This window comes from Lactuca virosa, chromosome 3 (assembly GCF_052849685.1).
Source record: "Lactuca virosa cultivar CGN04683 chromosome 3, Lactuca_virosa_CGN04683_v6, whole genome shotgun sequence".
Lineage (NCBI taxonomy): Eukaryota > Viridiplantae > Streptophyta > Magnoliopsida > Asterales > Asteraceae > Lactuca > Lactuca virosa.
In genome coordinates this window covers 275,595,557-275,620,732 of record NC_136428.1, presented here as the reverse complement: position 1 = coordinate 275,620,732, position 25,176 = coordinate 275,595,557, and positions in this window count along the sequence as shown.

Below are 25,176 nucleotides of genomic sequence, written 5' to 3'. Positions count from 1 at the left end.
TGAGTCTTGTTTCAAATCATGTATAATTGCATGTGTGTTTCTTGTCTATCCTTGTTTGAAATCATATAATGAGTATTCCCAGAAAATCCTATATTTTCTGTTATACAAAAAGTTGTGGTCTTAAACCCTAAGACCCGAATAGTGAAATTACTTATAAAATAGTAGACACATAGTTAGTTATGAGTTGAGCGTGTATCCCGCGTAAATTTTAAGTTAACTTTTGTTATCCTCTATGTGATTCGTTATAACCATACTAATATGACTAATGTGCTTGTCTTGACGTTTTTCAGGCGTCAGTTTCTAATAGGATATTTGTCACCCTAGACTGGCATGTCTAGCTGTAGCGAGCAGCTCACGTGTGGGGTGTCAACCCCGTATAGATCATTACACAAACTCCCGCTCTCCCTCCAGGAGACTCTGGTTATAACTACAGGACTTACGGTGTACACTAAAATAGGTACGGTGAAGGTGCGTCTCACAAGAGTCCTAACAGAAATTTATGCAAATAGTTGATCCCGTTATTTAATATTATAAATAACGTTAATAGTGTATATTTACGACTGCAGTTTGTGATATACAATAATTCCTGTCGTAAAATATACGGTTGGCTACTTTTGTCAAGAATAGTTCGTTTTACTATAATTATCAAAAATAGCCCAATTTAACTATAGTTGTCAGAAATAGCCCATTATTATCGTAAATATAAAAAATAACTCATTTTTAATATTATTGTCATATATGGCCCATTATATTTGAAAATGCCCAAGATGGTCCAATATTACCAAAAATGTCGAAAATGGCTCAATAACACCGAAATTGTCAAAAATGGCCCAATAATGCCGAAATTGTCAAAAATGGTCCAATAATACCAAATTTGTCAAAAATGGCCCAATTTTGCTAAAATATTCATTTAAGGCCCATTTATACAAAAGTATTCAAAAATGGCCCATATTTACTAAAAATCTCATTTTCGGCCCACTTTTACCAAAATGTTCAAAAATGGTCCCTTTTTACCGAAACTGACCAAAGATACTCATTTTCCACTTTATTGTCAACTAAGGTCCCTTTTAAACTTTTCTTTAGGTTCATGGTGAATTTCTAAACATAATTAACATATTAAACCAAACATAAGAAGTTACATAAAGTAACTTGTTCCAACAAATTCAAGACTTGGATGAATCTCGAGTTTGTGAGTTTTTAGCAAGATATCACAACATTTCACACACCAAAACATGTAAAACATACACATGCAAGAAAATATACAAAGATTTTACACAAGACTAGACTTGTCTCCTCCCCTAAAGCATGAAAATCTCAAAAACAAAGGGTATGAAGCTCACCTTGGGGCTTTTCGGTTTTTGAAGAGAAAGGTGAGGGAGTTTTTCGGCCTAGATTGCTTCCCTGAGGAGGTTTCGATGTTTAGATGGTTCTAGGAAGTAAAACACAAAAAATGGAGTTGTATGATGAATGATCTTAGTAGAATATGTAAATAAGACATCTTAAGTTGGATAGGATCTTACCAAGAGTGCAATACTTGAAGAAAACTTCTTGAGAACACCCACACTACTCATGATTTCTAGAGGAAGAAAAGAGAGTTTCTTGAGTTTTTGAGAGAGCAAGAGATAAGTGTGTGCGTTTGAAATGAAAAGTGGAGAGGGGGTGGGGGTAGTTCGGCCGAATATAGGGAGGAGAAGGGAGAGAAGGAAATTTTTGCATGATGGTCAATACTTCCATGCATGGAAGTATGAGGTGTAATTAGCTTGGGTATTTGTTGTACAATAATGAGGTGTCACCATGTATAACCAATTGTTTTTTTATATATAAATCCGATAGGCCCAAAATGGAGAGGGAAGATGGGCTTGATTTTTCAAGGATGGCCGAAAACACATTGGGTCCATTAACGTTTTCGGTTAGCTCGAGTTTTTGGGTTTGGTTTGGGCCCAAGGAGGGTTTCAGCCCAATAGTAGGTTCAAAAGAAATGGATTAAGCCCAATAAAGATTTTTGGACCATTAGGGCCCAAAGAATAGTCTTTTGCCCAATGAGACTATGTAAAAGCGTTTTCGGCCAAAAATTATACCTAATAGAGGTATTTGGCCCATTGTGGTCTAAGAAAAATGTTCACGGCCCAATAAGGCCCAATAAGGGTCTTATGGCCCAGAACTATGTCAAAAAAAAGGATTTTTGGTCCATTAGAAAACCCAATAGTGAATTGCGGTCCATTGATACTAAAAATAAGGCTTTAGGCCCAATAGAGTCAACTTGAGAGGTTATCGGCCCATTAGGGCCCAATAGGGGGGTCTTGGTTCAATAAGAGATTTGGACTGACAATTCTTGGGCTAAGGCCCAAAGTTGAGTGGATATAGCTTATTGGGTTAATTTTTTGGGCTACACAAGGAAGTTTTGGCAGGAAATGGGCAGATTTTGTCAGCAGAACGACAATTACCCAAATGGCGTCCAATCCATCAGTTTTCTTGGGTAATTTGGTTATAAAATCCATCGTGATCCTCTCCCATTTCCACTCGGGTATTTCAGGTTGTTTCAATAGACCAGAGGGCTTTTGATATTCCACTTTTACCTTAGCGCAAGTGAGGCACTTGCCCACTAAGGTTGCAATCTCCGCTTTCATATTAGGCCACCAATAATGTTGTTTAAGATCCAGGTACATCTTGTCAAAACCCGGATGGACGGAGTATCTTGCCTTGTGGGCTTCACTCATGACCACGTCTCTGAACCCTCCATATTTTGGGGTCCATATGTTGGATAAGGTGTCTAAGTCCATAACTTATTTGGTATATACTTGACCCGACCTGGCATGGTCCATTTGGGTTGCACTTCACCCGAACTATTTATATGGATAATATTTTGAGGAGAGTATATTTGCGGCCTATTAATATATTATAAGTTATAATATATTAATATGAAATTGTATTATTTAATTAGTATTGATCTTAAATTAATTATGAATTAATTTAGTGATCATAAGGTGACTAATTAATAATGGGCTATTATATTTATATGGTGTAGGCTAACACTCATTAGGAAATGGGCTAAGCTTAAATGGGAGTCCATGGATGATCCATGGAGCTTTTAACCCATGGATCCTTGGAATAGGAAAAGACATGGGTTATTAGGGTTTGCATGGTTCATAACCCTAATCATCTACACTATATAAAGAGGCTTTTGGTGATTGAAAAGACACTATGTATGTGTGCATAATAGTGGCTGATTTCTAGAGTGATTGTATACTCTCTCATAAGTTTTCCAAGTTTGTGGTGATTTGTGATTTCCATTTGAGGCATTCACATTATTGGTGCTTGGCTCTCAAACTTCTAAGGAATCAACTCACTAACAAAGGTATGTAATTCTTCTAGTATCTTTTATGTTTAAAAGTACCCCATGCATGCTAGATAAGTTATGAACCTTGGAAAATTATTTTGCATGTATTTTAGACAAACATAGATCCAAGGTTTCTAGGGTTGCATGAACACCTTAGGAGTGTTAGATTGCTCAAAACCCAACAGTTGTATCAGAGCCTAGGCTTGTTTGTTTGATACTTGATGCAAACTTGTTGAAAAACTCAAGTTTTCTGCATTCTGCAGCATGAACTCGCCGAGTCCATGGAGGGACTCGCCGAGTTCATGAGTAAATTCATCCTACTCGTCGAGTAGGTTCGTGCACTCGACGAGTAAGAGCCTCAGAATGCAGATTTTCGAGTTTTGCTGCTGGAAATGGACTAGAAACATTACCCTAAACGATTTTGGTGTTTTAAAAAACATGTTTTAGATTGTGTAATGTTTATGCTAATCCATTTACAATGGATTATATCAAAACTGCATGATTATATGTGTTCATATGTTCTTGGATTTTTTGATATGATGTTCATGTTCTTATGAATTATTGTTAGATCATAGGAATTATTTGCTAAATTGTTTATTGATAATTCTTGATCATTTATGTGTTTTAATGGAGTCCATAATTTGCCCTCAAGTTATGGATTTCCAAAGGTCACTTTCATTTATGCACATTTAAAACACATAAGTTACATGAAAATGAAGAGTCTTCATTTTTATGAACCTTTAATTCACAAGTTATGAAATGAAAAGTTTTGAATAGTTTCAAAACTTGTCCTCAATTTTGGAATTTGTAAAGTTACACACACTTTAATATACTTTAATTCCAAACCCTTAGAGTTTTAAAAGTTAAAATTCAACCCTTATACTATTTATAACATTAATGGTTAATTATTATATATATGTATAAGATTAAGTCGTTTTACCGTTAGTAGGCCTCATTCACGAAGCCGGTCTATAAGGGGGGTATAAGCTTGTTGCCTATAAAATGGCAGCTTAATGGGTGTCCATTCTCACCCACCGCTTCCTTGATCGGTGGAGGGTCGTTAGCCGAACGGGTAGGACAATGACTTTAAATTCTCACTAAAAGTATAATGAATATTATAAAGTAACTAAACCTTTTATAAATTCCCAATCTTAGTTACTTTAGGAAAATGTGAATATGGTGCTAACCCATGAAATTCACACTTTGTACCTTACCAAGTCGTTGGTGGAGCGTGTGTGGTTAACTGGCACACTAACTTGGACTAGTAAGGATCACAAAGGGTGACTTAATGTTTATCATAGATCGGTGGAGCGCGTGTGGTTAACCGACACATTGATTAGGTGATAATATTAAGGGTACCAAGTGAATTTGCATGGTTATTCACACCTTGTTTTGTGATCCTCGGCATCCCAGTCACAAAACTTGAAGGGCACAATTAAGATTGAAACATGCCATTGAAAAGTTCAATGAATCTCAAAAGAATCTAGGAATTTCAAAACCAATTAAACCTAATAATTCATTTCGTTTTCATGGTGGAAATTGGTGAATCGTCATTCACCTACCTTCAAATATGTTATAGCTTAGATTACGACATCCCTTTTCTAAGTTATAATATATTGTGTTGGATCCTAGCCTTAATATTACATTTGGGTGTATTACTAAGGATTCGATATATCTAATCTAAACTTGTTTTTCTTCTTTTCAGATGTCTTCCAACAACAATGCTTCGGACTCTAACCCTACTGGCTCCTTTTCTCTCATGAACCTTTGTGGGAGGGTCATCTTTGATTGTTTCAACTTCATGGATTGGATCCGAAACATCAGGATGGTCACTCGTTACGAGGACAAGGAATATGTCCTCGATAAGGAGCTAAAGGAGCTTGATGAGTCCACTGCTACTCCTGAGGAGGTCGCTGAGTATCAGGCACATGAGAGAGATGCCACCAAGGTGACATGCATCATGATGGCCACCATGACAGCTGAACTCCAAAAGTCCTATGAGGACTATTACCCTTTTGAGATGCATCAGGATCTGATGGAAAGGTACCGTCAGAGTGCTCGTCAGGAGCGGTATGAAATAATATCCTCCATGATCACTACCCGTATGAAGGATAGCAAACCAATCACGGGCCACATGCAGAAAATGCAAAGGTATGTGGACCGTCTAATGAAAATGAATGTGAACTTCCCTGAGGAGTTGGCAATTGATATCATTTTCCACTCCTTGCCCTCGTGTTATGATCAATTTCTTATCACATACCACATGAACAAGGAGGAAGTTACACTCAGTAAGCTTCAAGGACTTCTGAAGACTGCCGAAAGTGCTCTTAAAAGTAAGTCGGTTGCTACTCCTACTCCTACTACTACCCCTGTTTTGGCTATCGGGCAAGGCAAATGGAAGAAGAGGAAGCACCCTTCGAAGGGTACCAAGGGAAAGTCTCTTGAAGGCTCCTCATCTGGAACCAAAGGTGGTTCTAACACTCCTTCTGCCATCCCTAAGGATGCTGAATGCTTCTACTGTCAGAATAAGGGGCACTGGAAGCGAAACTGCCCAAAGTACTTGCAGGATGTCAAGGATGGGAAAGTGAAACCATCCCATGCAGGTATTTACACTATATTGTCTAATAACTCACCATATTCTAACTCTTGGGTGCTTGATACAGGATGTGGTATTCACATATGTTCTGATTTGCAGGGCCTAAGAAGAAGTGAGGATGTGGAGCACGGGAAGATAAACTTAATCATGGGGAATAGGAAGATTTCACCTGTTACTAAGATTGGAGTTTATACTTTGTTGCTAGATAGTGGGTTAAAGTTAGATTTGAATAAATGTGTGTACTCGTCAGAAATGGCGAGGAATATTATTTCTTTTCATGCTTTGTACAAACAAGGTTTTACCTTTTCTTTTGATAATGAAGTTGGTAGTATTAATGCTTTCTTTAATAATGTTCTTTATTTTAAAGCATTACCTTGTGATGGTGTGTATGAAGCTGTATCGGTTGTAGATAATTTAGGAAATAATGTATTGTGTATTGATTCTTCTACTAGCTTGGATAAAGCATCTTTGTGGCATTGTCGTCTTGGACATGTAAGCAAGAAGCGCATAGGCCAGCTCCAAAAGGATGGAGTATTGGAGTCATTTGACCTTAAGTCGGATGACAATTGTGAATCTTGTCTACTTGGAAAAATGAAAAAATCACCCTTCACTGGCACTTGTGCAAGGGGTGAGGGTTTGTTGGACCTTATACATACTGATGTATGTGGACCATTCAAAACCGCCACAAGGGATGCTAATCGCTATTATGTGACTTTTATTGATGATTTCAGTAGATATGGTTGTGTCTACTTAATCAAACATAAGTCATAAACTTTTGAAAGGTTTAAAGAGTTTAAACATGAAGTAGAAAATCAATTGGGCAGGAACATTAAGATGTTTCGATCCGATCGAGGTGGTGAGTATCTTAGTACTGAGTTCCTCGACTATCTTAAAGAGTGTGGGATTGTGTCACAATTGACACCTCCCAGGACACCACAGCTGAATGGTGTAGCTGAGAGGCGTAATCGAACTTTGTTGGACATGGTTCACTCTATGATGAGTCGAGCTTCACTACCAATCTCTTTTTAGGGGTATGCCTTAGAGACTGCCGCCCACATCCTTAATATAGTCCCTACAAAGAAGGTTGCCAAAACACCTCATGAGATGTAGACTGGGAAAGTTCCCAATTTGGACCACATCAAGATTTGGGGTTGCGAGGCTTTCGTGAGGCGCGAGACTCATGACAAGCTCGAACCTCGAAGTGAAAGGTGTATTTTCATTGGCTACCCACAAAAATCTTTTGGTTACCTCTTCTACAGACCCAGTGAGAATGTGGTCTTTGTGGCTAGGAGAGGGGTCTTTCGAGAAAGAGAATTTATAAACCAAGGAGACAGTGGGAGGCAAATTGACCTTGAAGAAATTCAAGAGTCAATTGGTGAAGGAACCTCAGACACTAGCAATCAACCTGAGGAGGAAACTCCTGTTGATCCAGCCGACGAGTCTGTACCTCCGAGGCGTTCCACAAGGGTTAGGAACACACCTGAGTTTTATTATGGATTTCATATTACTACGGAAGGTGATACATTTATCAGTGACAATACACTGGTAAATCTGGATGAACCTAATAGTGTTAAGGAAGCCATGGCAGGCCCGGAGTCTGTTGAATGGAAAGAGGCTATGGACATCGAGATACAGTCCATGTATGACAATGAAGTTTGGAACTTGGTTGACAATGTACCAGGTCGTAAGACAGTCGGGCGCAAATGGATCTTCAAGAAGAAGACCGACATGGGTGGAAAGGTACACACTTATAAAGCGCGACTGGTCGCGAAGGGTTTTACTCAGACTCAGGGTATTGATTATGATGAAACCTTTTCACAAGTGGCAAAGATTAAGTCTATTAGGGTTATGCTAGCCATTGCTGCATTTCATGATTATGAAATATGGCAAATGGATGTCAAAACCGCCTTCCTTAACGGAAAGTTGGTTGAGGATGTTTACATGAAACAGCCAGAGGGTTTTGTCAGTGCAGAGTACCCTAATAGAGTGTGCAAGCTTGAGAAATCCATTTATGGATTGAAACAAGCATCTCGAAGTTGGAATCTTTGTTTCGATGAGAAGGTTAAAGAGTTTGGTTTCTCAAGAAGTGAAGATGAGTCTTGCGTGTATGTCAGAGCTAGTGGGAGTATAGTTAGCTTTTTGGTGTTGTATGTAGATGACATACTACTCATAGGAAATGACATCCCAACCTTGTAGGAAGTTAAGTCCTGGCTTGGGAAGTGCTTTGCTATGAAGGACCTTGGAGAAGCTGCCTATATCCTAGGGATAAGGATATTAAGAGAAAGGAGTAAAAGACTAATTGGACTTAGTCAGAGTATCTACTTGGATAAGGTGTTGAAAAGGTTCAACATGCAGAACTCCAAGAAAGGAGAATTACCGATCCAAAGCAATTCCAAACTGAGCAAGGCTCAGAGCCCGAGTACAGAATATGAGATAGCTGAGATGAGTCAATTACCTTATGCTTCCGCTGTTGGCTCGATCATGTATGCTATGAATTGTTCCCGTCCTGATGTGGCCTTTGCTTTGAGCATGGTCAGCAGATATCAGGGGAACCTTGGCAAGGCTCATTGGACTGCGGTAAAGAATATTCTCAAGTACCTGCGGAGGACTAAGGATTGGATCCTTACCCTTGGTGGGAGTGATGACTTGAGAGTAGTAGGGTATAATGATGCTAGCTTTCAGACTGATAGGGATAATTTCCGCTCTCAGTCGGGTTGGGTCTTTACCCTAAATGGAGGGGCAATCACTTGGAAGAGTTCCAAACAGGAGACAGTAGCTGATTCGGCTTGTGAATCAGAGTACATAGAAGCGAGTGAAGGGGCAAAGGAGGCGATATGGCTGAAGAACTTCATCGGAGACCTTGGAGTTGTGCCAGCTATTAAGGAGCCTATGGAGATTTTCTGTGACAGCAATAGTGCGGTTGCCTTAGCCAAGGAACCAAGAGATCATGGCAGATCCTGACACATTGACAGAAAATATCACTTCATAAGACACAAGATAGAAGAGGGACTCCTCGTGGCAAAGAGGGTATCGTCAGATTACGATATTAGTTTTACAGATTAGATAGTTATTACTGAAACTTGTAAAATGTAATTGACGTTTGATGATGAATAAAAGTTGTGATTTATTTATGAGTAAGGTGTTGCTATCATTGCCAATTATTTACTATTGTTTCAGCTTTGCATGTTTTGACTTCCAGAATAATAGATTTATTCAAATTCTCCACAGTCGGTCATATGTCGGAAGTAGGTATGAATCAAGACTGTCATGAATTGGGATTGTAGATGACTAAAGGTGTTTAGCCATAGAAATGGTTGCTACAACATTCATGAGTTCTCATAAGTTATGAGTATTGGAATAAACCCACTCTCACTTGTATCACTTCATGGAATTTATCTCGAGTGATCGTGAGACGGTAATATCATATAAGTCTTCAAACCTAGAGATATGAGTTGTTACCTATGAGTTGGTTATGCATTGATTGCACGTAAACGCATCAGTAACTTGATGTTATAAAACGTGCCTTTGTGTACAATTCAACAAGTAGTAGAACAAGCATATGAGTCGAAGTTTATCTGTTCCTTCTTGAATTAGAAGCGATATCTGGGCCCCTCGATGATTTTGTTTTGACCCATGTACCGGGCCCGGTTAGAACTAAATTGATGTGTTCGATTAAGTTCTTTGTCAAACAAATCGGAAATTGGGAAACAAACTGCTGGACAATAAGTAAGACATTGTTCCATGTATTTGTCCGGCTGATATCATGAGAGAAGAGGATTATATGATCACTTATCTAAAATGGCGCTTCATAGTTCAACAGAGTTTTCGAGAGCTACGATTGCCGGTTGGTTCCTGAAGCTATATAGGCAAATACAGTTATCAGACTTATCCAAGTGGGAGACTGTTGGATAAGGTGTCTAAGTCCATAACGTATTTGGTATATACTTGACCCGACCCGACATGGTCCATTTGGGTTGCACTTCACCCGAACTATTTATATGGATAATATTATAAGGAGAGTATATTTGCGGCCTATTAATATATTATAAGTTATAATATATTAATATGAAATTGTATTATTTAATTAGTATTGATCTTAAATTAATTATTAATTAATTTAGTGATCATAAGGTGACTAATTAATAATGGGCTATTATATTTATATGGTGTAGGTTAACACTCATTAGGAAATGGGCTAAGCTTAAATGGGAGTCCATGGATGATCCATGGAGCTTTTAACCCATGGATCCTTGGAATAGGAAAAGAAATGGGTTATTAGGGTTTGCATGGTTCATAAACCTAATCATCTACACTATATAAAGACGCTTTTGGTGCTTGAAAAGACACTATGTGTGTGTGCATAAGAGTGGCCGATTTCTAGAGTGATTGTATACTCTCTCATAAGTTTTCCAAGTTTGTGGTGATTTGTGATTTCCATTTGAGGCATTCACATTATTGGTGCTTGGCTCTCAAAGTGCTAAGGAATCAACTCACTAACAAAGGTATGTAATTCTTCTAGTATCTTTTATGTTTAAAAGTACCCCATGCATGCTAGATAAGTTATGAACCTTGGAAAATTATTTTGCATGTATTTAAGACAAACATAGATCCAAGGTTTCTAGGGTTGCATGAACACCTTAGGAGTGTTAGTTTGCTCAAAACCCAACACCATATCCGGTCCATGAGATAATATGCTCCGTCCTCTTTGATTGTGAGATTTTTGTCCATTCCACGCAAGGCTTCGTTTACGATGTTTTCTGCTTTCAAAGCTTCCTGTTGAGCCTCCTTCATTTGTGAATACAAGTGAGAATGGATGGTTATCGATAGTGTTTTCACTCGGCGCCCCGAGTACTCCTTCCGGCTTAGAGCGTCAGGTACCACGTTAGCCTTGCCCGAATGATACCTGATCTTGCATTCGTAGTCGTTCAGCAGATCGACCCATCGCCGCTGCCTCATGTTTTGTTCTTTCTGGTTCAGGATATGCTGGAGACTTTTGTGGTCTGTGAAAATGGTGCACTTCGTCCCGTAGAGGTAGTGCCTCCAAATTTTCAGAGCAAAGACCACAGATCCAAGTTCTAGGTCGTGGGGGGGGGTATAATTTACTTCGTGATTCTTCAGTTGCCTAGACGCGTAGACAATCACCTTCCCACGCTGCATTAGTACACAACCCAAACCTTGGTTGGAAACGTCACAATACACCACAAAATCTTCGGTACCTTCCGGAAGTGACAAGACTGGTGCACTGCAAAGGGCTTGCTTCAAAGTTTGAAAGGCTGCTTCTTGCTTCTTCTCCCACACGAAAGGAACACTCTTCTACGTTAGTGAGGTGAGGGGCTTGGCAATCTTTGAGAAATTTTGAATGTATCTTCTATAATATGCAGCGCGTCCTAAAAATTGTCTGATCTCGGTGGGTGTTTTCAGAGTTGTCCAGCCCTTAATCGCTTTAACCTTGGATGGATCTACATGAATTCCCTATTTTCTCACCACGTGCCCCAGAAAATTTACTTGGCAGATCCAAAACTCGCACTTGGAGAGTTTTGCGTACAATTTTTCTGCTCTAAGTGTTTCCAAAACTTGTCGCAGATGTTAGCCATGTTCCTCTGCGAGTCGAGAATAAACTAGAATGTCGTCAATAAAGACAATTACGAAGTTGTCTAGGAAAGGTCGACAAACTCGGTTCATCAAATCCATGAATGCCGCCGGTGCATTCGTCAAACCAAATGGCATAACAACGAACTCGTAATGTCCATAGCGAGTTCGGAAGGCGGTTTTGGGAATGTCTTCTTCTCGGAATCGAAGCTGATGATATCTGGATCTCAGGTCTATTTTAGAAAAATAACTCGCTCATTGCAACTGGTCAAACAGATCGTCAATCCTGCGGAGGGGATATCGATTGTTAATGGTTAGTTTGTTAATGGTTAGTTTGATTGTGCGATTTTTGTCCATTCCACGCAAGGCTTCGTTTGTGATGTTTTCTGGTTTCAAAGCTTCCTGTTGATCCTCCTTGATTTGTGAAGACAAGTGGGAATGGATGGTTATTGATAGTGTTTTCACTCGGCGCCCCGAGTACTCCTTCCGACTTAGAGCGTCAACCACCACGTTAGCCTTGTCTGGATGATACCTGATCTCGCATTCGTAGTCGTTCAGCCGCTCGACCCATCGTCGCTACCTCATGTTTAGTTGTTTATGGTTCAGGATATGCTGGAGACTTTTGTTGTCACACCCCTAGACCAGAACGACGGAAACGTCCGGAGGCGGGTGACGTCATTGTGCAATATCATAACAGTTGTATATAAATGAAACATAGCAAACCCAAACATCATACATCAATATAACAAACTTACATTGTTTTACATCATGTTCATGTTCTCAAATTTTACACAAAAGAGACATCAGTAAGCAAATCCAAAATATAGCAAAATAATCTTGAGTCCGCGATCCACAACATGCTTATTGGTTTCCTGAGAATACAAGTTGTTTGAAAAGCGTCAACATAAAAAAATGTTGGTGAGTTCATAAGCATTTTTGTATAAAACTTTGATGATAGTTTAGAAATCCAGAAAATCCAGTATTTTCTTATCAAATAGTTGTATGTCTTGTTTCAACTCAAGTATAGTTGCATGTGTGTCTTAGTTAGTCGTTTTCGAAAATCGTATATAATTGTTTCCTCCAGAAAATCCTATATTTTCTGATGTATAAAATAGTAGCTTTGAAAATCATAACACTTGTATAGAAAAGTTTCATTTGAACAACCAAAACATAGTTGTTTGTAAACCAAAAATGAAATCTGTATAATTACATTTCTGATATATTCTAGTGAGTCGTTATAACCATACTAATATGACGGAGTGCCCGTTATGACGTTCTTCAGGTTTCAGTTTCGTTTAAGACATTTGTCACCCTAGACTGGACGGTCTAGCTGTAGCGAACAACGAAGGTGCGGGGTGTCAACCCCGTATAGATCTATACACAAATTCCCGCTCTCCCCTCCAGGAGACTCTGGTTATAACTCTTACAGGACTTTAGGCGTACACTATTATATAAATAAATGTACTGTGAAGATTTGTCTGACTAGAATACTAACTTACTTTTGAGCAAATTGTGAAAACCATTATTTACTAAATAGATAATAATAGCCATACTCGTTGACTAGATATTTCGTTTCGCTACGTTTCATTTGTTGAAAATAATCCGCTTTAAATATTTATCAAATCAAACCAATATTAGCGAAATCGACAAAATGGCTCTTTTCTTTATAAATTACTAAATGAGACCCCATTTGTCGGAAGATGTCAAGTTATGGTTTGCGTAAAACTACGACTTCTGTGAAGTTATGACAGCAGCTTTATGACATGCAAATTTTTCTGTCATAAAGGCTTTATATGTATATTTCCTTCGTGACATTGTTCATCTCAAATATTTGTAAATAATTACTAATAGTTTGCAAAAAGTCATTAATATGACCCTAAATTCCAAATTTCGAAAGTTTCTAGACACAATGTCATCATATCAAGATATATTTCAACAATTTTTAATTTTTGGACAAAGAGCCATGGATTAAGGGAGTATGCTGGACATACTCAAAAACTTGGGAGACTCCTTTTGTAAATAGTATTCTTCATATGGTGATTAAAATATTATTTATCTTCATCTGTTTTGTGAATCCTCACGTTCACATAGAGTTAAATTAAAATAATAAAATTCAACACACACATACCAGACTTACGTATACATGCAATCATTCAAGAATTTAGAACAAGAGATGACTTGTACTCTCCCCTAAAAACAATAGAAACTTAGAAAAAGTGGGGTATGAAGCTCACATTGGTTATCTTTGCTGGGTGGTTTGAAGAGTGATGAGGAAGTCTCCAACTCCAAAACTTGGAAGATTCTTAAATCTCTAAAGGATTCTAGGAATAATTTTTGTGTGTAAATATAGTGAAATCTTAGAATAACGTAAAGAATTATTATTCAAGAGGATAAAATACTCACCAAAGAAATCTGGGAATTTCCTTTGAAAGGATGAACTTGAGGCTTGAAGGTGTTGAGAGGATTTCTTAGGAGTTTGCTGAGCATGGAAGTGAGATGTGTAATGTGTGGGAGGAGATTCACGTATCTAGGGGAAGGATAAGGGTGACTTGACATTTGCATGGAAAGCTGGTGGGTAAAGCTTATTTTCTTATGGATAATGTGTGTTTATTTGGGATTTGCATGGGAAATGAGGAATTATCATCACATCATAAAGTCAAACCCCTTCCTCTTCTAAAAATCTCTTTAAAATCTTGGGCATTATTTTATATAAATATGTTTAAAATAATTGATTTTGGCATAAAATAGGGGTTTAAGGGGTTTAGGACATGAAAAATACGAGTTTGGTGTGATTTCCGGCGTCAAAATTCCGTAAAATGATAAAAAGGTCCAGAATTGGCAAAAATCCGGAGCTTAGAAGCGAAATCCGAAGTCCTTATGAAATTTCTGGAGCAAAGGAGTAAATTCCGAAGCAAACATAGGAGTTCCGGAGCTAAATCTCACAATTCCGGAGTCACAGGCGAAGTTCCGAAGTCAGGAGGCGGAGTCAGTGGTCCGGACCGACCAGGTGCTTCCGAACCGAAGCGAGGCTAGGTCTTCCGGAGCCAAGAAGGTGCTGAGATGCGAAATGGCTCGGATCCGGATGCTTCCTATATGCGAGGTCCGAAGCAAGGCTTCACCCTTCCGGAGCAGGTAAGATCCGAAGATGCACTCCTCTTGGTTCCTTAGAAGGCATTCCGGACCAAGAGGGTTCCAGACCAAGAGGGTCCTATTGGGTTTTCTTCTCCGGTTTTGGGCTGTTTTCGACAGAGGAAGGTACATAGAGAGATTTGGGAGAGATATCACATACTTGGAGAGATTTTGGAGAGATTTCACATACTTGGAGAGATTTGGGAGAGATTTCACATACTTGGAGAGATTTGGGAGAGACTTCATATTCATGGAGAGATTTGGGAGAGACTTCATATTCTTGGAGAGATTTGGGGAGGGACTTCATATTCTTGGAGAGATTTTGGAGAGAGAGATACGGTGGGAGAGATTGAGGGAGACTTTGCCGGGGGCCTTTATTAATGTTTTTCTTCGTAGTTCAAAGGTCGTAGACTTAGTTACATCCCATTTTTAGTGTTATCCACCCCCGAAGGGCACTTACTAATGTTTTATAGAGCTATTACTTCCCTCAATCAGATTTGGTTTTTAAATTATGAACATTTGAAACCTTCAAGTATTACTTTGCATTAAGATTTATAGTCATACATTAGAAAACATAAAGTAATTCCTAACATATAAGCACTAGATGAGTTGACCAGTTGCCCCGTTGACCTTGACTTGACTTTGACTAGACCAGAAACTTGCCGGTTGTCATATTTGTGGTCTGTGAAAATGGTGCACTTCGTCCCGTAGAGGTAGTGCATCCAAATTTTCAGAGCAAAGACCACAGCTCCAAGTTCCAGGTCGTGGGGGGGGGGGTATAATTTACTTCGTGATTCTTCAGTTGCCTGGACGCGTTGGCAATCACCTTCCCACGCTGTATTAGTACACAACCCAAACCTTGGTTGGAAGCGTCACAATACACCACAAAATCTTCGGTACCTTTCGGAAGTGACAAGACAGGTGCACTGCAAAGGGCTTGCTTCAAAGTTTGAAAGGCTGCTTCTTGCTTCTTCTCCCACACGAAAGGAACAATCTTCTGTGTTAGTGAGGTGAGGGGCTTGGTGATCTTTGAGAATTTTTGAATGAATCTTCTATAATATCCAGCGCATCCTAAAAATTGTCTGATCTCGGTGGGTGTTTTCGGAGTTGCCTAGCCCTCAATCGCTTTAACCTTGGATGGATCTACATGAATTCCCTCTTTACTCACCACGTGCCCCAGAAAATTTACTTGGCGGATCCAAAACTCGCACTAGGAGAGTTTTGCATAAAATTTTTCTGCTCTAAGTGTTTCCAAAACTTTTCGTAGATGTTGGCCATGTTCCTCCCTGCTTCGAGAATAAACTAGAATGTATTCGATCAAGACAATTACCAAGTTGTCTAGGAAAGGTAGACAAACTCGGTTCATCAAATCCATGAATGTCGCTGGTGCATTCGTCAAACCAAATGGCATAACAACAAACTCGTAATGTCCATAGCGAGTTCGGAAGGCGGTTTTGGGAATGTCTTTTTCTCGGACTCAAAGCTGATGATATCTGGATCTCATGTCTATTTTAGAAAAATAACTCGCTCCTTGCAACTGGTCAAACAAATCGTCAATCCTTGGGAGGGGATATCGATTCTTGATGGTTAGTTTTTTGAGTTCCTGGTAGTCGATACACATGCGGAATGAACCATCTTTCTTTTTAACGAATAAAATAGGAGCTCCCCAAGGAGAGAAGCTTGGACTTATAAATCCCTTATCCAGCAGTTCACAAAATTGGCTGGAAAGCTCTTGCATTTCTGCGGGGGTTAACCTATAGGGTAACTTGGCAATTGGTGTGGCTCCAGGTTCCAGGTCAATTTGAAATTCGACCTGTCGTTCGGGAGGTATTCCCGGAAGGTCTTCAGGGAACACATCTCGAAAATCACACACCTCAGGGATGTCCTTGATGCTCTTCTCTTCCTTGGTTTTATCCACTACGTGGGCAAGGAAAGCATGGTTCTTTTTGTGCAAGTACTTTTAGGCCTTGATGTATGAAATGAGACAGAGGTTTACACCAGGTTTATCACCGTATATGATTAGGGTTTCGTCATTGGGTAGGTGAAGGCGAACAGCCTTCTCATGGCACATAATATCGGCATGGTGGAGGCTTAACCAATCCTTGCCGATGATCACATCAAAGCTTATAATATTAACCGACATCAAATTTATGGGAAACGAGTGATTATTTAATATTAGTGTGCACCCTATGAAGATATCATCAATTGTTTCTGTTTTTCCATTGGCCATTTCTACTGTAAAGGTTTCGCTTAATTTTTGTGGATTTTAATTCAGTAAGTGTTTAAACTTATGGCTTACGAAACTTCTTTCTGCTCCGCAATCGAATAAAATACATGCGTAAGTGTTGTTGATGGGAAACGTACCAGTAACTATCGTTGGGTCCTGCACAACCTCCCTGTGTCCCATTGCTAAGACTCTTCCTGGTCCACCTGTACCCCGATTATTGGCTTTGGGCCAATTTCTTTTGTAATGACCGGTTTCTACGCAACCGTAACATGCTTGACTGGCTCTGGTGCTGTTGGGTTGTTTGTTCTGTTGTGGGGGCACTCTGCAATACCGGGAAGTGTGCCCTTTTCGAATGCAGTTTGTAAACTGAAAATCTCTACATAGACCGATATGATGGAAACTACATTTGTCTCATTTCGGATGGGAACCTGCATATAGACTTGCAGGTGCTGGTGTGGTTGTTGTGGTTGCAGTTGGTGTTGGTGTGGTCTGAGTGGTAGCAGTGTGAACTACTAATGTTTGTTGTTTCTTAGAAGATCCTGAAGCATGTCCCCCATTTTCTTTTATTTCCCCAATTCCTCTTGTTGCCACCTTCGTTCTTGGTTTCTGCATCTGTAGTTTTGGTGCCCTTCTGATTCCCATGATCATACAACTTTTTTTGCCAGACGCTTTGCACTATCGAACGTTTCAGGGTTAGTAGCAATCACGTTTCCCTGTATTGGAGGAGTTAACCAACAAATAAAATGTTCGATTTTCTTGAATTCAGAGGTTATCATTCCAGGGTACAAGAGTGCCAGCTCACTGAACCTAGCGATATAGGCTTCAATATCGGAGTTTTGCATAATAAGGTTCCATAGTTCTTGTTCCAGCTTTTGTGCTTCCCCACGGGGATAGTATTCAGCCAACATCATTTCCTTGAGATCCTCCAAGGACATAGCATTTGCAACTGGAAGAGTTAAGGCCTTAACATGGCCATTCCACCATGATAGGGCCTGGTCAAAAAACGTACATGCTGGAAACTTTACTTTACTTTCTTCCGGGCATTCGCATATTTCGAAGATGGATTCGGTCTTCTCGAACCAGTGTGTTAAAGCTATCACTCCACCGGTCCCGTTGAAAGTCCTTGGTTTCACATTGGTGAAGTCTTTATAGGTGCATGTTTTTGTAGGTCTTTGATTAACTCCATGATTAGAACTTCCTGTTCCCTGTCCATTGCCACCCCCATTATTACCCTTGTTGATGTGAGCCAATGCCGCAGTAACTGCAGCTGAGACTGCTGCCTGAAATGCAGCAGAGTTTATCTCCGGTTGAGGTGGTGGTGGCGGTGGTGCTGCTGTGGTATTCTTACAGATGTACCTTCAAGGCATATTCTATCATGGAACAGGAAGATTATAAGTATATAATGATTTCATATATCATTTACACAATTTCTTTAGGGTCTAGCGGTTATGGCGATTCGATTTTTACTCATAAGTGAAATCATATAATGTCAAGAAATAATGAAAATAGAAAACATAGCAGATGACAACATCATAAATAAAACACACACTTGTTTCATTACTAATAAGAGTTTGATACATCACATGTAAAAAAACTTGACCTTTAAAAGGCCTACAATACATCACGATAAAAGTCAAACAGCATAACGTCCCAATCGAGTAGTGTAATCACTTAATTGATGGGATAGACATACATAATAGTGAATGAAAAGAAGATACATCAACAACAAGAAGATGGGTCCTAATCACGGCAGGAGGTCTCCGGTGGTGCCGATGAAGAAGTGGAAGCGCCCTGGAGCCTGGTTAACTGGCGCTCAGTAACACGTATCCTGGCCTCCAATGCCGCCTGTCGCTCCTGGTAGTCTCTCACTACATCCTGGGTCTGCCTCTCAGTCCGCTCTACCGCAACCCTCATCAAATTCATCTGATCGGTGGTGGCTTGGGCTTGATTACCGATGTCCCGGGTCCGCCTGACCATGACGGGGAGAGCTCGATCTGCCGGCCCTCCGTGACTGAGGTCAAAGAATCTCCGTTCCATGCCAAATGGGGGATGCTGTCCCTGATGTCGGCTCCATCTACAGAGATCGTGAACCCACGTGGGCGTAGGGCCATTGGGGCCTACGTACTCTGCGTCCGAGTCATCTTCTGCCTCTTCCTCGTCTTCATCGACTTCCTCATAAACTTCTTTTTCCTTAGGGTCTTCTATGGGTTCTTCCTCAGGGTTTTCCGCAAGTTCCTCGGGTTCCTCCTCTACTTCTTCGGGGTCCTCTTCTGGTTCCTCCTCTAACCGTCCGGCATTTCCCTGATTGGGAATATAGGGGCCTGGATGAAAGCCATCCATAGTATCTGTACGAGAATGTATAAGTACAAGGAAACAGATAGCATGCTAAAAATACACCTATAGTATTTTAATTGTTTAGGTTTGGTTCCTTAGAACCTTGAATATAAGGTTGGTTATTTTTAGATTCGTTGCCCACCACGATTACTGCCAAGCACACGTTGGTCGTATTTTGAATAAATATAGTTGATCAAGCTATATTTACCCCCAATACGACTACATAACTGCCTGAGTTTAACCGCGATGTCCAACTCCTCTAAAGACTTTTAATTGTTTCTTGTTATAGTTATACTCCTAATACACAGATGTATGGATTTTATTTTTATTCAGAGTATTTTAGTCCCATTGTATTTATAGTTGCATATCATGTATGGTTAGATATGCTAGTTCACTATAAACAATGCTCTGATACCAATCTGTCACACCCCCGAACCAGGACGGCGGAAACGTCCGGGGGTGGGTGACTTCATCTTGTAATATCATAAAAATTGCATATAATTGAAACGTAACAACCATCATCATCATACATTCATGAAATCAACATTCATTGTTACAACATTGTGTTTGTTTCATGAAATTAGTACATCCCAAAAATAACAAAATGTATGATGAAATCAAAATACAACAATCATCCATAGCTTAAAAGGACCTGCTCACTGTGTTCCTGAGAATACAAGTCATTTTGAATTTGTCAACACAGAATGTTGGTGAGTTCATAAGCATATTTGTGTGAAAACATTTGTAATAGTTTGTAACTTCCAGAAAATCCAATATTTTTTGTAAATATGGTTTGTGAGTCTTGTTTCAAATCATGTATAATTGCATGTGTGTTTCTTGTCTTTCCTTGATTGAAATCATATAATGAGTATTCCCAGAAAATCCTATATTTTATGTTATACAAAAAGTTGTGGTCTTAAACCACAAGACCCGAGTAGTGAAATTAGTTATAAAATAGTCGACACATAGTTTGTTACGAGTTGAGCGTGAATCCCGCGTAAAATTTAAGTTAACTTTTGTTATCCTCTATGTGAGTCAATATAACCATAATAATATGACTAATGTGCCTGTCTTGACGTTCTTCAGGCGTCAGTTTCTAATAGGATATTTGTCACCCTAGACTGGCATGTCTAGCTGTAGCGAGCAGCTCAGGTGTGGGGTGTCAACCCCGTATAGATATATACACAAACTCCCGCTCTCCCTCCAGGAGACTCTGGTTATAACTACAGGACTTACGGTGTACACTAAAATAGGTACGATGAAGGTGCGTCTCACAACAGTCCTAACAGAAATTTACGCAAATAGTTGCTCCCGTTATTTAATATTATAAATAACGTTAATAGTGTATATTTACGATTGCAGTTTGTGATATGCAATACTTCTTGTCGTAAAATATACGGGCGGCTACTTTTGTCAAGAATAGTTCGTTTTACTATAATTATCAAAAATAGCCCAATTTTACTATAGTTGTCAGAAATAGCCCATAATACCGAAATTGTCAAAAATGGCACATTATATTTGAAAATAGCCCAATTTTACTATAATTATCAAAAATAGCCCAATTTTATTACAATTGTCAAAAATGGCACATTTTTAATATTATTGTCAAATATGGCACATTATATTTGAAAATGTCCAAGATGGTCCAATATTACCAAAAATGTCGAAAATGGCACAATAATACCGAAATTGTCAAAAATGGCCCAATAATGCCGAAATTGTCAAAAATGGTCCAATAATACCGAATTTGTCAAAAATGGCCCAATTTTGCTAAAATATTCAGTTAAGGCCCATTTTTACAAAAGTATTAAAAAATGGCCATATTTACTAAAAAGCCCATTTTCGGCCCACTTTTACCAAAATGTTCAAAAATGGTCCAAGTTTACTTTTATTGCCAAAAATGGTCCCTTTTTACCGAAAATGACCAAAGATACTCATTTTCCACTTTATTTTCAAATAAGGTCCCTTTTAAATTTTTCTTTAGGTTCATGGTGAATTTCTAAACATATTTAACATGTTCAATCAAACATAAGGAGTTACGTAAGGTAACTTGTTCCAAAAACTTCAAGACTTGGATGAATCTCGATTTTGTGGGTTTTTAGCAAGATATCAAAACATTTCACACACCAAAACATGTAAAACATTCACATGCAAGCAAATATACAAAGATTTTACACAAGTCTAGACTTGTATCCTCCCCCTAACGCATGAAAATCTCGAAAACAAGGGGTATGAAACTCACCTTGGGGCTTTTCGATTTTTGAAGAGAAAGGTCAGGGAGGTTTTCGGCCTAGATTGCTTCCTTGAGGAGGTTTCGATGTTGAGATGGTTCTAGGAAGCAAAACACAAAAAATGGAGTTGTATGATGAATGATCTTAGTAGAATATGTAAATAAAACATCTTAAGTTGGATAGGATCTTAGCAAGAGTGCAATACTAGAAGAAAACTTCTTGAGAACACCCACACTACTCACCATTTTCAGAGGAAGAAAAGAGAGTTTCTTGAGTTTTTGAGAGAGGAAGAGATAAGTGTGTGAGTTTGAAATGAAAAGTGGAGGGGGGTGGGGGTAGTTCGGCCGAATATAGGGAGGAGAAGGGAGAGAAAGAAATTTTTGCATGATGGTTAATACTTCCATGCATGGAAGTATGAGGTGTAATTAGCGTGGGTATTTGTTGTACAACAATGAGGTGTCACCATGTATAACCAATTGTTTTTTTATATATAAATCCGATAGGCCCAAAATGGAGAGGAAGATGGGATCGATTTTTCAAGGATGGACGAAAACACATTTGGTCCATTAACGTTTTCGGTTAGCTCGAGTTTTTGGGTTTGGTTCGGGCCCAAGGAGGGTTTCGGCCCAATAGTAGGTTCAAAAGAAATCGATTAAGCCCAATAAAATATTTTGGCCCATTACGGCCCAAAGAATAGTCTCTGGCCCAATGAGACTATGTAAAAGAGTTTTCGGCCCAAAATTATACCTAATAGAGGTATTTGGCCCATTGTGGTCTACGAAAAATGTTCATGGCCCAATAAGGGTCTTATGGCCCAGAACTATGTAAAAAAAGGATTTTCGATCCATTAGGAAACCCAATAGTGAATTGCGGTCCATTTATACAAAAAATAAGGCTTTAGGCCCAATATGGTCAACTTGAGAGGTTATCGGCCCATTAGGGCCCAATAGGGGGTCTTGGTTCAATAAGAGATTTGGACTGACAATTCTTGGGCTAAGGCCCAAAGTTGAGTGGATATAGCTTATTGGGTTAAGTTTTTGGGCTACACAAGGAAGTTTCGACTTGAATCAAGTTTTTGGATGAATAACTGATATAGCATTGAAGTTTGATTCACATTTAAACGTAGTGTTACATAGTTACACAAGAACTATGTTGTACATGGATAGAAATTTCTAGCCCTAAAATGCTAGTTGTGACAGGTTGCGATTGCCGACATCTGATTTCTTCAACATGATTATGGACCGCTATGGCCTCTCCGTCGACGAATTGAATCCGAGCGCCGTCAATAAAATCACCGGCTTTAAACTGATTTGTCGATCTTTGGGTTATATCCCCACCTCCTGGTTTGTCAACTACTTCTTTTTTCTACTACGAATGCTAGTGTTCATACTTTGGCAAAAAGGCGGGGCATTCACCAGCTAATATCTGAACAAGACGCCCCAAAGAAAAATTAGCAAAGGCAATGGCTCTGGGTTAACCGGGACCTTGTGGGGCATGGGTATTGCAAAACACGAGACTTCCCTGATCGCATTATCTAATTATACGGGAGCAACCTAACCCTCGGCAAGGGACTAGGTGGCATTACTATTGTTGGAGAAAACTGGGAAGATTCCATTCTCGCTGCGGCTGGTATGAGTGCCGCCTGGCGAGCCCATGGGAAGATGGCTCAATTGTTCTTTGTGAGATGAGGTATTCTTTTGCTTCTTTCCTTTTTTTTCCTTTTCCCTGCCTCCCTTTTTTTTGAAAAAATAAGGGATGAGGAGTAAGGTATCTGATGAGTCCTTATACTCACTTCTTATTTGTGCAGGTGTTGAAGTTGAGGTTTCTTTGGATATGGCCTTGCATGGCCACTATCGGGGTAGGCTTTATCATCGGGAGGTCGATCTTATAGATGTTCTTCCCCCTCCCGTATCTGAAAGGCGTATGCTAGAGCTAGCTGGATTGTTCTCCGCGAAAGGGGGAAATGTTGGATCTAGCAGACCTGTATTGCCATCCCGTCCGACCGTCGAAGTCATTTCCCCGACTTGTCCACTGAATCCTGCTCCTTCTTGTTCGTCTGTGGGCGCACAAGCTGGGGAGGTTACTGCTCCTGCCCGAAAAAGGCAAAGTGTGCGTGTGGTTTTGTCGTCAGACGAGGAGACAGAATCCGATGATGGGGTCTTCGTCCTCGGAAAGTACGCAAGACTGTATCTATGAGAAAGCTTCTTGGAAGGATCGGGGATGTTCTTGGCAACAAGTTCACGACGCCTGTGCAGAGAAATAAAATGGTGACCCTTGGTTTGCGATGTTAGCCCCTCTATCATTTTCCATAGCCTCCCCAATTGGGCTTGGTTCTGACCCCACATTTGGAAGTGCATTGGGTTCACCCAGAGATTCTGTTCAGTCAAAGAAGCCTTTAGCGGAGGGCAGAATAGGAACTGCGCCTAGCTCCTCATGTTCCAAAGCTTATGCCCCAGGCTGGACGATTACTGGGCATCCTTTCTTGTCGGATGATACCAGTGCCCAAGAATGGAGTGTTCATGCTCACTCCCCAGCTACGATGAGATTTCTTGTGGGCAAATCTGTGGTTCAAGCTATTGGTGGCCTTCGTTACGCTGCGGCCCAGGCCTCTGCTTTGATGGTTGCAGCTGCCGACTGGGTTTGACGTGTCGGGGTGACCGAGGCGTAGCTAAGACCTTTGTGCAGTATCATTGTAAGTCTGAAGGATGAGCTCCGGGATGCAGAGGCCGAGCGTCGTGTTCTTTCTGAAAAGAATTGCATTGTGGCCTGCGAGAAATCCATTATGGAGGAGCATGTGCTCACTCTAGAGGACCAAACAGAGCGCCTCGAGGATCAAGTAAGCATTCTGACCCGAGAAAAGAACGTGTTGGCGAATAGATTGGCTCGGTGTCAGCGTCAACTGGCTCAAGCACGTGTCGATGGTGCCATTGCTTGGGGTGAACTGCAATGGGTACTAGAGAAAGGAGTAGTTCGTGCGATCGACAGAGTCATTGAGAGTACTGAATTTGCCAAGGGGTTCCAGTGTGTTTGTGAGGCTTGTGAGGCACTTGGGTTCGAGAAAGAGTGACAACTGGTTGGGTGTTCCTCGTCTGCCAGTAAATGTGAGGTTCCGGGTACTGGCCAAGTGGCGAGCAGAGCCAAGGAAGTCAACACTGCGCTTACGTCTTTTGTCGAGACGGATTTTGCTGGCCTCTTCCGTTTAGGAGAGTTAGATTATGATGGCTTCCGCTAGTTTTGCGGCAAGCAGGCCCCGGAAGGTTCTTCCTCAGACTATGAGGGCTGATTTGTATATGCTCATTTTTGTTTTTGAAATAGATGTGCCTTCCCATGCACTGTTTGCAAGGGAAGGGATTGTACATTTTTTCATGTATTGTCATGGAAGTGCTCTCTTCCTTTTTACTTTTGCTGTTCGTATGTGTATGTACACTTTGATATTTTCCTGTAATAAATTCAATTTATGGCTGTTTGACGTTTCTACTGTGATTTGCTTTTTGTATACTTTCCCTTGTTCTAGGGTGTATGTCGTATTGGATAGTGTGCCACAAAACGTCGCATAACTACTACTACTAAGTTGTGCTTTGTTGATTCGTGTGGTTAGTCGAGCTTAATGTGTTAAGCCGCGAGATGTTAGCCAATACTGAGGGCTTTACTGTATGGTCTAGCTGCCAATATATAGGCCGAGATTGTCATATTATCAGGGGAAAGGTTATGAGCCTTTTAGAACCCCTTTTTC